At 32.9% G+C, this 13,005-nt stretch overlaps 1 long non-coding RNA gene across 1 annotated transcript; it reads left to right on the plus strand.

Annotated features, from left to right (window-relative positions):
* Positions 1–3,651: 3,651 nt before the first annotated feature.
* Positions 3,652–5,425, plus strand: LOC148285682 (uncharacterized). The gene is made up of 2 exons (XR_015824708.1): positions 3,652–4,209; positions 4,333–5,425. It is a non-coding gene; the product is annotated as an uncharacterized LOC148285682 (long non-coding RNA).
* The last annotated feature ends 7,580 nt before the right edge of the window (positions 5,426–13,005 follow it).

A 13,005-nucleotide genomic window follows, 5' to 3' on the forward strand; every position in this document is an offset into this window, starting at 1 on the left:
GTCCTTGTCTACAAAAATTTGGACAAACTCAAAACATTGTGGACGATTTTTTTATTTTTTTTTTCCTTAAAACAGCAACAGTTTTCTTCCTTAAAACAAAATGGAGCCAGCCTTCGAAGACGTTTATTTCGGACTTTTGATGGCAGTAAAATAGGTGAACTCATACCACAGGCATCCTCTTCAGCGAATCTCACGGTTCCTTTTGCATCTGGAGGATCAGGAGGTTTTTCCCCGTCCTCAATATTACAGAAGAAGAATTTAAAAATACAATAAAGTATATATTTAAAAAATTTAAATGCACAATATTATTATTGTTGTAAGTTGTAAGTCAGGTAGGACTAACGGACATTTAACCAAAGGTGAATCTATTAATTAAGAAAATACAGATAATAACAGCACTTATTTTTGAAAAACGAAGAATAAACAAAAATACTTAATCTGACACGATTGGATACAAACACTTTACACAATTGCACTAAATAAACTTGGGGCACTTTGACAACTGTCAAAGTGCCCCAATAGTTCAACTTTCAACTGAAAGTTGAACTATTTTTAAGTCTAACCGACAATCAGTGTTGCCAACTCGTCATGAGCAAATGTCGCTAAACGGAGGTTCAAAAGTCGCTAGATGGAGGGGAAGATAGAAGGGGGTGGGGAGTAAATGAAATTAGATTTTAATAAACGTAACGAAAGTAGTAAGAATAATTATTACCTTAATATTAATAACAAAAATATTTCATTATGATGAAATACTCTAAATTAAAAAAAAAAAACAGTCACCATATAGTGTTACATGTTTATAAATTTGTATAAACCACTTAAATTTTGAGTTACACTTCGACTCAGATCAGGAATTAATCTGTATTACTCAAAATTAAAGTGGTTTATACAAATGTATAAGCATATAAGTGTAAAATGTCATACCACAAAGTGAAAATGTTTTTGATAACAATAATTTTAATTTTTTCAACTATTTGTACATAATGTTATTTGTACATTAGCGGGCTTATTTCCAAATGGCAATTTCTTTCAACCAACCAATAAAATAATAGTTTTATTTGTATAATTAAAGTTGATAGTTCAATAGAAAATAAAGATTAAACAGCTATAGATATATAAAAATAGAAATAAACGTAAGTATTTGTTTATAAATTACCTTTAATCAAAATTATTACTCAATGCGAAAAAGGAAAAAGAGGAAAGAGGAAAGGAGGAGAGATTAAGGAAAAGAAAGGAGATGTTTCTTCAGACGTGATTTAAACAAAGATAATGTAGTAGAGAGTGCCTTGAGAAATAGAACGAAGAGGTAAACCATGAACTGATAAGCATTGAAATTTTTCTCGCAGGTATATAGGAGCATTAGGACTTTGAAGTTCATTGAACGGAAGTGAGAGGGAGTGATAGTCTTTCCGCTGTCTGATTTTGAGCCATTTCAGTTACCTACGAAAACCAGAAATGTTGTCATATTTCTTAAGATCAAAAATGTACCTTATGCATGTATTCTGAAGTCGTTTAAGTTTATCGAGTTGCTCACAGCTTAAATCAGTCATAACATAACATAATAACACCATATATATACACCATATATCACAAAAAAACTTTAAAATACGGAACGCTTTTTCTATGCAAAATAGTTAAAAATCATTTCTATAGTCATGTGCATTATAACGAAATGGTATAAATACATAACATATTTTAATACCAGTATAAAATAAAACAAAATAATTGTTATTTTTATTAAAAGTAAGTAATGTCACTTAATATCACACCGTTTTAAGTAATTACATGTCATATTAATGACAAAAATATTTAATTTTAATAAAATAAACTTCAAATGTCTGACTTCTTATTCATTTCTATATTTTTGGAAGTAAAATTTCATCACAAGTGATTGATTCCATTTTTATTTAAACTTTTGACAGCTCGCTGAAAAGTCGCTAGAATTTATTTGTCGCTAAAAAAAGAAAAAAAGTCGTTTTCAATGTCAAAATGTCGCTTAATCTAGCGACAAAGTTGCTAAATTGACAACACTGCTTACAGTCGAAACTATTTCTTTACTGTCATTCTTTAAAATTAAAAATATTTCTTAAAATATAACTTATTTTTGACCACAAAATTTAATCATTATTTGTAATATTTCCTTACTGGCTTGCTTTGTTCAGATTATAAACAAGCAAAACGTCATTAAATCATTGACGCATTAATACATAGACATGCCCTGAGCCCTCAAAAATGATGACGCATAGATTTTTTCATATTCCGATATTCAGGACCAACCTGCCTATGGTTATGCCTGTTGGAAGGGCTACCGCTATGCTGAACAACATCGCTCTGGATATTGATCTGTTCTATGTATCCGAAGGGGTTTTCCGGAGCAGGATTCTCCTACTATTTTGACATGAGTCTCTTTCGTGTATTTTTTCTTTTTTATAATATGTACGTATTGAATATATGTTTGTAATGTGTATGTTATATTTTAAATAAATGAATTGAATTGACGCTTAACTCATGCCCAAACGCTCAGTCATGCCCAACGGGTAGTTAGTCTCTTTGTAAACACCAGGCATCTGTCAGCTGCCAGCTACTGTGTATCCTCCCAAGTCAGATTCGCGTCCCGCAGTTACGGCACGAACTGCCGACGAACAGTCAGCAGAGAACGAGAGAACGTCCAGAACGTCGAGAACCTGATGCCTTGTAAAATAGGCAAGCGTGGTAAAGGCTCTCCTCAGGAGGCATTGGCGTTATATGGCCTAGACAACTGTATCGCCTCGCTTGATGACGGTTGTCACCGGAGTTTGCTGCTTCCATCTCTATTTAAGAACCAAAATGTATTTACAAGTAATTCAAATAGATCAAGTCAAAGAAGGAATCGTGTGTTAGAAATACCACGTTGTAAAACGAGGCTAGCAAAGAGACATGCCCAAATTTATAGGCCCAAAAATTTATAATTCTGTTTTTACTGATAATATTTCATTGATCCCAAACTTTTGAATTTTTTCTCCTTTTAAAATGCACTCATTATCCTGGATTTAAACTAAATATTTTTTTTTCCATGATATATTTTGTTGCTTTTAAATAATTAGGAATACATTTTTTTTTAAATATTTTTTATTTCCTTTTTTAATTGCTATAAAATGAAAAAGTACCTTCTAATCGTTTACGGAATATTTTCTTTTCTTTTTTTTTTTCTTTTCTTTTCTTTTTCTTTTCTTTTTCTTTTTCTTTTCTTTTTCTTTTCTTTTTCTTTTCTTTTTCTTTTCTTTTTCTTTTCTTTTTCTTTTCTTTTTCTTATATCACACAAAAATATTATACCTGTCTATTTATTATAGGAGCAAAAAATTCATAAACATTTCTTGTATACCCACGAACAGGCCATGCCTTTGTGGGATTTTTTGTTTACTATTTTTACTGTTAATATGTATTTCATTGCTATGTAATTATCCTTTATTTTTTGAATACTTTATTTTACCTCTTATGTATATTGTAAAAGAAAACAAAAAAAACCTAATAAAACAGTCAACAAACCACCGCACACCCAAGATTCTTCTGAAACACCTATTTCTAAAACTCAATATGAACATTATAACTTTGATTACACCATCAGAGTGCCAGTATCTCTACAAAAAATTAATAAAATAAAACAATACAAGCATGTTTTCTTATATGTATCAACACCTCAATCAAATAAAGCAGAAACTCTTATTTAAGCATGATTATATTATGCAGAGAAAAAACATAAAAAATCATATCTTTATTATGAGAATCTCATTTAGCAATACTGCTCAACCCCAAGCCCGTGGGCTACATTGTAGCCCATCTACGAATTTTTAATGGCCCACCTCGAGAGTAAGACACAAAATATAATTTTTTTATCAATCCCTTTATAATCAATTTAACTTAAATAATATTGCCAATATTCAGTTAGACCTCACTGAACCAAAAAATCATTTTGCCCTAAAAAACCATTTTGCCTAAAAAGTATCTTCGAAACTTCAACATTCCTCAGATTTTGCAGATTTCTAAAAATTGGTAACAAAAGATGACTTTCCTGCAATGACTGACGTGGTAAGCAGTAAGTAGTTTCTGATCAACATATGTTTCCAAAAAGTATTTTTCAAATCTTAATTACGTAAAAAATTAATACTGCTCATCACTGACAGAGCAACATATTTGTGACTTATTGTTACTGTCAACATTTGACTGATACCCGTATGCAGAGACAAACTTTAAGGTAGGTACATTCTATTGTCTTCACCTTCGGGTTATTCTATGCATATGAGATTAGAATGTACTTTCCTCACCTTGAGTTTTGTCTCTGCATACGAATATTAGTGTAAGAAAAATATTGCAACAAACACAATGTCAGAAATCACATTAATTTCATCAATTACCTACCTTTAGAATTTGATTTAAGATGCTCTTTATGTTATTATTTTATTCAACAAAAAAATTATTTCATAATATGTATTGGATTTTTTATTACACGAGTCTTAAATGTAATTAAAATAGGAACTGTTCCGCCGATTCAGAACTCTTTGGCTCGCCAAAGAGTTCTGAATCGTCCGCTTGGCCCGACTGTCAAAAAGGTTGAGCAGCCTTGCAAAGGCCCACAAATTGAAATTATACAACTTTGCGTTTACAAGCTGTCCACAAGTTACGCGTCTTTTAAAGTTTTTTTGTTCTTTTTATTATATACTTAAGCAAAAAATTACAAAGGTAACGGTATCAATATTTTTTTCCTGCGGCGTCGGATAAATTTTCTTTAAGGGTTTAAAATATCCACATTTTGAATTACCCGGAAACGAGACGATTCGCACCCTGTGAGAAAAACGGCACAAATGACGTTTTAACGCCAAACTTGTACGCAATGTTTATATTAGGAGCGCAGTCGGCGGTCATAACGCGTGATGTCAAAATGACGTGATTCCAACTGCGAGTCGTTTTGTGAATGCTCATTTTGAAACCCGAAAATTTAAAATTAAAACACGTTTTGAATAAATGGATAGTTGTATCATTAGAATCGTAAAAATCCGCTTTAAATTCATATTGTATTTTTGACTTTATGAAAAAACGTTGACTTGTGAAAATACCCTATTATATGTCATTAAGAAAAACCCAAAAAACCAAAGTGCTGAACTGCCTTAAAAATCAAAAAAAAAATCTCTTGTTCAAGTGACTTTCTGCTTTATTTGCTAAAGACGCCGATACAAAATAATTTATTCCACAAAAGTATGTATAGCAATATTGACAATATGTTCCTCTATATATATTTGGTACATTAAATACAGCATTTAAAATTAAGTACGATAATTTTGTTTTTTGTTTTTATTACTAACTATGCACACAATATATTTTATAATAAAAAACCGTTACATTAGTTTTTTGTAAAAACAGTTACATTATTTTTATAAAAACAATTACATTCTGATAATAATTTAAACAGAAACAGTGTCAAATTAAAATTTTATTTTACAAAACATTTATTATGCAAATAGGCAGTTGAAGTGAAATAACAAATATTATCCATAATATGATGTGTATCATAATTTACATAGTGGTTTTCTCTGTGTCCGGGTGGTTTAAGAATACAGTTCTGTGTGTGAAATAAACCAGAATCATGGACGAGTGAATTCCACTCGATGGATACTCAGGTAAAAATTCAGAATAAAGTAGTCGAGTGGATCTCCACTTATCTAAGTCCACCACGTTGTGCAGTGGTTGGCGCGTTCACCTACCATACCTTAAGCATAAGTCTGATCACCTTACCATCATGTAACCCGAAAGTATTTAAATTTTTTTATAGATACATTTTACAAAAAAATAAAAACGTATCCCTCTAACTCCATGACACCAAGAGCCTTGTGTTAAGTTGGGATACAACATAATGGAAAGTAAAAACATGCATATTATTTAAAGGACACCAAAATAAAAATTATTACACAAATATAAATATTAATCGTCATCTGAACAACGCTTATATAAATCTATGCAGTGTCTCGCAGCAGTCTCCTGCATTGGTCTCTTCCCTTAGACAAAATCCAAACCTGTACAGTGTACACTTCTCTTGAAAATGTTTTTTGTTAAGGAGGAAATTGAACACTCTTGGGGTCACAAAAGAAAAATTTATTTTAGCGAAAGTCGCACGTTTTTTAGGTATTAAATAATTCAAATTACAGGAAAACCTCGTACGAGCATTCTGCTGGAACCTCCTCTTGCAACGGCATGACTAGAAATGTACCAATGACTCTTTAATTAAAAAATGTCTAATGTCCAGAACACTCATAAATTGAAACAATGTCTCAGATGAAAAAAATGGGGGACATGGAAGCATCACTCTCACTAAGTATTAGTTTTTGAACGTTTATTAGGGGGTTCGTGATAGACGCAGTGCAACCTCCCCAGCCCACTATACCAAAAGTAGCCACTGACTTTCCAGTCAGTTCTGAGAGTGCTAATGTCCAGGATGTCCCTAAAGCTATGGTTTCCAAGAAAAGCGGCACGGTCACCTAGCGGCCGTCACGAGGCGCCGGATGACGCCATTAAAACATTGACAGCGTAAATCAATGGCGCTGGTTTCATAGAGAGCGTTGACGGCGGTCACAGCGGTGTGAACAGACATCGAACGGTTTTCCTCGCGTAGCGGTGAACATTTTGCCACCGTTTGTGACTGACATGAAATGACACCGTTTTCCTAGGGAACCACTCTCTGGACACCATTAAGGCGGCTGTCCACCGCATCACCGTTCATTACGGCCGCTAGATATTGGCAGCGCTTTCCTAGGAAACCAGAACTTTGGTGAACAGAATTGATTCATTGCATCATATCATGATGATTTGAATACACGACTCGTCTATTTGTAGCATTCACGGAGGAAGATACAACAAATTGAAGAATTGAAGAAATATAAATGTTCAAACATAGGCAAAATGGTGAATGTAACACAGTGTGTAAAGTGGCCACTTAAACCAGCCAATGACAGGTCATAAGCCCTGTAGATGCCTAGACTTCCATATTCCCTTTTCTAAGGTATTCTCCATCCCTGTTGTAATTTGTTAATCCTAATGACTCCCGAGGGGATGAAATCCAGTCTTTTATCTACAAACTCAAATATTGTGGTAAAACAATGTGTTTTTGGTGGGTTACTCACACATGTTGATTTTAATGGGTTGTGGTCCAGCGGCTAGTGTCGCGGACTCACGGATTAGAGGTCTCAGGTTCGCATCCCACTCTATCGTAACTTGATTCCTATTTTTTAAAGCGTGTTATTTACAACTCGTTCGAAATGGCCAGTAAGAATATGTCAATCGAAGTTAAACTGGCAGTGCAAAACGGAGATTTAGTCCCAACACTTATGTATGAAAGTGAAACATGGAACTGGCAGAGGAAGGATGAAAGCCGAGTGAACGCGGTTGAAATGCGATCTCTTTGACGAATGTGTGTATGGCAAAGTTACGAATGATGAAATCAGGCGAGAGTGTAAATCTGAGTCAGGCATAATTTATAAGATTAAGAAAGGGTCTCTGGGATGGTTTGGTCATGTAAAACAAATGGAGACAAAAAAATGGTAAAACAGGTATTTATGGTGAAAATGAACGGTAACGTGAGACGAGGACGATCAAGGAAGACGTGGCATGATCAGATAAACCAAAATCTTAAGTCTGGTCATGTCAAAAGCAGACAGAGCCGAAGGGCATGTACGACAAGATGTGTATGAATGTGAAAGAAGCTAGAAATGGATGCCAAGATAGACGCGTATGGCGGTCCATTCCTCTGCCTACCCCTAAAGGGAAATGGCGTGATAGTAAAAGCAGTAATAGTGGCTCGAAATGGCACCCGAACTTGAAGTATTTAGTTAAATCATAAGAATTTAAATAAAAAAATACACATTGATATATTAATTTTAAATTATGTTTTTACACAGCAATATTTTATAATATCTGAACTTGAATGTGAACGGTAAAAGTGATCATCTTACCTTCGTCTTACAGGGATACACTGCGATTGATCTACCAATGCAGTACCCTATAAAAAAAATAATGTGGAAAGACCCAATCAAGTCATTTGTTCTACACGGTTTTATAAAATATTGTTTTTGGATCATTTCTTAAACAACCCGTTTTAACGTAAAGCAATGACAGAGAAATTATGATATTAATTGTTACTTCAGAATAGAAAACAAGACAAGGTACTTAAGGTAATTTACATAAAATAATAATTTTAATAATTAACATTCATAAAATACGACAGTAAAAAGACCAATATGACTGATGTACTCACTAGAAAGAAGTTCAGTGTTTTTTTTAAATAATTTTATTTTTAAATAGACTATTTAACTAAGCCAAAAATATTTTTATACGGGTGATCTTTAAACCCTGTCATATCCGAAACGACGATGATCAGTATGGGCAAGAAGGCATATTAGCATATTTAAAAAAATATTTAGAAAAAATGTTTTTTTCAAAAATAAAATGAATGAAATTGACTTATGACTGCGATAACTTAAGCATGTTCATTGTGGTCGCTCAAATGCTTAGATATTTTAAAGCACGTCGTTAGTTATTTACGATTGAGCTACAGGAACAAATAAACATGAATCGTGACGTATTAGGGGCGCGGTCAATGGAACTACAGTTTTCGCGGGAATTCATAATTACAAATTTAAAAGTATTTTTTATGCTACGCAAAAGCAAAAAAAATATTTTTTTACTGGACAGTATTTCATAGACTGTTACTTGAAAAATGTTAATGAAAAAAAGTGATATTTCCCTATTATGCCTGGAACAGGCGTCTCTGTGCCTCTCAATTAAGAAATTACAGCTAAAGGCGAGAGTTTTAATTTTGCTAAAACTCCCCCTCCAAGCCCAGATCCATAAAGTATCCGGCTATTAGTGAGGGGACGAGCTCTTAAGCATCCTCAGGTTTAACCAGTGGTCTACCGAGGATGTAAAGCAATTCTTTTATGATGTAAAGCATCACATTCACATAGAATGCGTACATGTGTTTCCTCATCTGCACTGCGGAACCTACATCCAGAAGTTTCGGGAAGGTTCATTCTAGCAAGGAGTTTGTTCAATCTGCAGTGCCCTGGGCGGGCTCTAGTGATAACCCTCACTTGAGGAGACTGAGCTTTATTAGGTCGAAGGCAAACCTTTGCGATTACCCATTTATAGTGTGTTTGGCTTAACAGCAATAATGGCCCGTCAGTCACCAAGTCTTTTTACCATCAACATACTAGTAATGATCAAAACAATAAACGAATCTTACACTTAACTAATTAACGCTAAATACATTGTTTAATAAATTAATCTTTGACTAAAAATAAAATCACATCAAATATAAAACATGGCTTGGAGCTTAATAATAAATAATAAAAATTAAGAAAGGCATTGTGTTTTAAACAAAAAAATACATAATGCCCATATTATCACAATATTTTTGATAATTTCTTAAAAATAATATAATTATAGTTCTTCAAATATAACTTGATTAGAATGACAGTTGTCAGCAAAAGTTGCGACATAACTTTGTAGTAATGTCTAAGGAGTGATTAACATTGACACACGAAAAATCACACGTATTTGGCATGTTAATTAATTTTTTTAAAACAATGCTTAAAAACGGCTGTAAAACTTAAAAAAAACTAAAATAAACCTAATTATTAACGACGTTCTTACAAGGTTAAATCATTTTGCAAAAATATTAGAGATGGGACAAATTGATCAAATGAAAAAATAATTTATGTGATGTTGTTCATGAAAAAAGTATAAATGTCTTACTTTTTGGTAAATAATTGTCTTGAACACACTATAATAGGCTTGTTTTTGCGTTTTTATATCAATTTTCGGAAACGGAGTTTCATGTTTGCATGAAACATGTTTGCATGAAAAAACTGATAAAATCTATTTGATCAGTGTTCAGTAATTTCCCATCACTATTGACATTAGTTTGACAGCTGTTATTTTAATCAAGCTATATTTTAAGAACTATTGTTAAAATTTCCACAATATGACTATTTTAAGGCTGTGATCTGATAAAAAGTAAGGAAATTAAACGATTTTGACATTTTATAAAATAAAGTACAGTAGAAGTCCAATTATCCGAATCAATTGGGACCGGACCCCATCTGATAATCGAAAATTCGGATGATTAGATTTTTTCCGAAAAAGGGGTCGGTTTTAATTAATTACTGTATATATGTTGAAAATGAAAATGAAAAATAAACTTTTAATTGATAAAATGAAAAGGCAACGCTTTTACACGTTAAGCGTAGTTACAAGTACTGTACTTTAAAGAAAGTCATTGCTTGCTGAACATCTAGGTCAAAGAAAGCTGTTTGACTGTCATCATCCGTTATCGGGTAGCCAAGTTGTTATTTTGCAAATCGCAATTCGTTTCCGTCTTAATTTTTTTTATGAAAGCAATTTGGATAGTCGGAGTTCGGATAATTGGAGTTCTACTGTAATAAAATGTTTATGCACCATAGGATATGGATACTTCTGTGTGCGTGGCCATAGTGGTGAGCATTTTACGGTGCGGCGCGAGTGCGGTAAACTCAAACATGTGGTAATAAGTGTGGAAACCGCGCCCGCGCCGCGCCGCTAAACGCTCGCCACTATGGCCCAGAACTTGAAATCATAAATTAGACAAATAATTTAAATAAACTTTTATATTGTCGGTATACAGATGAAACCCTCTAAATGACAAAATTTGAAAAAACAAGTTGAAAATTATAAGTCGTTTTTCAAGGTTTATTAACTATTAACATATTACAACAGAGATGAAGAACATTTTAGAAAAGGTAATATAGAAGTCTGGGCATCTACATGTTTAAGTGGCCACTTTACACACTGTGTAACATTCACCATTCTCCCCATATTTGAACATCTATATTCCTTCAATTCTTTCATCAGTTGATGTTTGTGAAGTTAAAGAGATGAAACCTTTATTTATGCGGGTGAGATTCATCTAATTGAATTATTTCACCTACATACTAGGCAACGCCTGAAAATGTTATTTTATCAATTTCTATCCTTCTTCATGGACCAGGTGGATATATCAACAATATTTTGAGTTTGTCCAAATTTTCGTAGACAAGACAAATTCATATCTGTTGTAATATGTTGATATTAACAGCTCCTCGGGAAGTTGAATCCAGTCCTTGTCTACAAAAATTTGGACAAACTCGAAGTATTGTTGGTTTATCAACTATTAAAATCTTTGAAATCCTCTGAGGTTAAGTTTCTAGCATGTATAAAAACCGACCAATAGCCAAACATTTTAACTAATTTTTAAAAATATAAATTCAAAATATCCGCGTTCCATGTTTGACACAACGAAAATTATTCGAAATTCTAATAGGTTTTGAGACATCGTTTATATAACCCCTTACCGAATTTTCATGTCTACCGGTTTCGAGACGTGCCCACAGATAGCCTTCGAGGCGACAGGCACAGTAAGGGAAAGGTTAAGCGAGAAAGAGTTATTACTCAGTAGCTCAATCACAAATAACTATCGACGTGCTAATAAGCGACGCGATAACAATTTCTCACCATGGTTGTTCATCGTATTCGCGATCACAATGCAACGTCCGTGAACACCTAATATTGAATGTCAAAATATTTGCATTTCGCGACGTATAATCCTGCTGCGCAATCACATATTTGAATTCCACCGGTGTAAACATCGAAAATATTCCAAAACTGCTATTTTTATTTATTTATTATTTATCACTCTATTTATTGCATTAAGCCTGCAGTTGGCAAGCCAAATGTCAAGAAAAGCAGTTGCCATGGTAATTGTAATTTAATTTTCACTTTTGTTTTAGATACTCCTTACTATTTTGCCAATGTAATATTTTGTATTATTTTTTATAGTAAACGCCGATTTTTCGCCAGTGAACTGTATTTATTTACGAGGAAAACAAAAAACAAACTGACACGAGCGTTGACTTATAACTGCGATAACTTAAGCATGTGCATGATTCTTCAGTGTGATCGCTCAAATGCTCAGCATGTTTTTGAGCACATCGATAGTTATTTGTGATTGAGCTACTGAGGTTTTATCAGCATACCGACCTTATATCATATGATTTGTTAAAATAATATTTTTACAAGCATTAATTTCATCCAAAGCAAACTCCCAAAGGATAATCTATAATTAGGATAAACTGCTAAAATTTGTTCATTGGTAACATTTTTAATCACTAGTAGATATTATAAAAACAATAAAATAAAATTATATAACACTGAAAAAAATTTAAACTAACTTATACTTAAAAGAAAACATGTTGTTATCATTATGAATAACTTATATAGCGCCATTTTCATGATAAGGGTTATTTCGTAAATCCTTGTTACTAAAACTAAAAATAAATAAAATTAAATAAAAACAAAAAACTTTGTTTTTAACCACTTTTTTTATTTTTTTCTACCGACCGGTTTCAAAGCTTCACAAGCTTCTTTATCAAGGTATACTTAACTTATAAATTCAATCCTATTTTATTCTTACAGTGATAACTAAATATTACATTATTGATACATATAAAGCTAATAATCGGGTTGTGGTCCTGTGGCTAGTGTCTCGGACTCACGGACCGAAGGTCCGTGGTTCGAATCCCACTCTACCCCAACTTGATTCCCATTTTCTAATAGTGAGTTATTTACAACTCGTTGAAAATGGTCCTTTAAAATTAAATATTTGGGTAAATCGTAAGAACGCAAATATTTCTTTACTATATAAAAAAAAAAAAACTCAATTGTTTTTTTCATGTTGTTCTTTTGATGATGGGAAGTGTGAAGTGAGATGGATACGATCTTTTGAGTTTAGCAGATTTAACTAGTTAGACAAGAGTGAATTAAATATTAAAAAAAAAAAATAATCTTTCTTATTATGAATCGACTTATTAGCTCCATATGTATCAGTATCGGCAGCTTTCAAAAAGAACTGGGAGTGCGGTTAGGATTAGCAGGCGCCACATTCAACAGTATGAAGGCTGTCCGGAGATC

The sequence above is a fragment of the Micrasema longulum genome, unplaced genomic scaffold (assembly GCF_059751315.1).
Source record: "Micrasema longulum isolate JH-2025_06_02 unplaced genomic scaffold, ASM5975131v1 h1tg000014l, whole genome shotgun sequence".
Lineage (NCBI taxonomy): Eukaryota > Metazoa > Arthropoda > Insecta > Trichoptera > Brachycentridae > Micrasema > Micrasema longulum.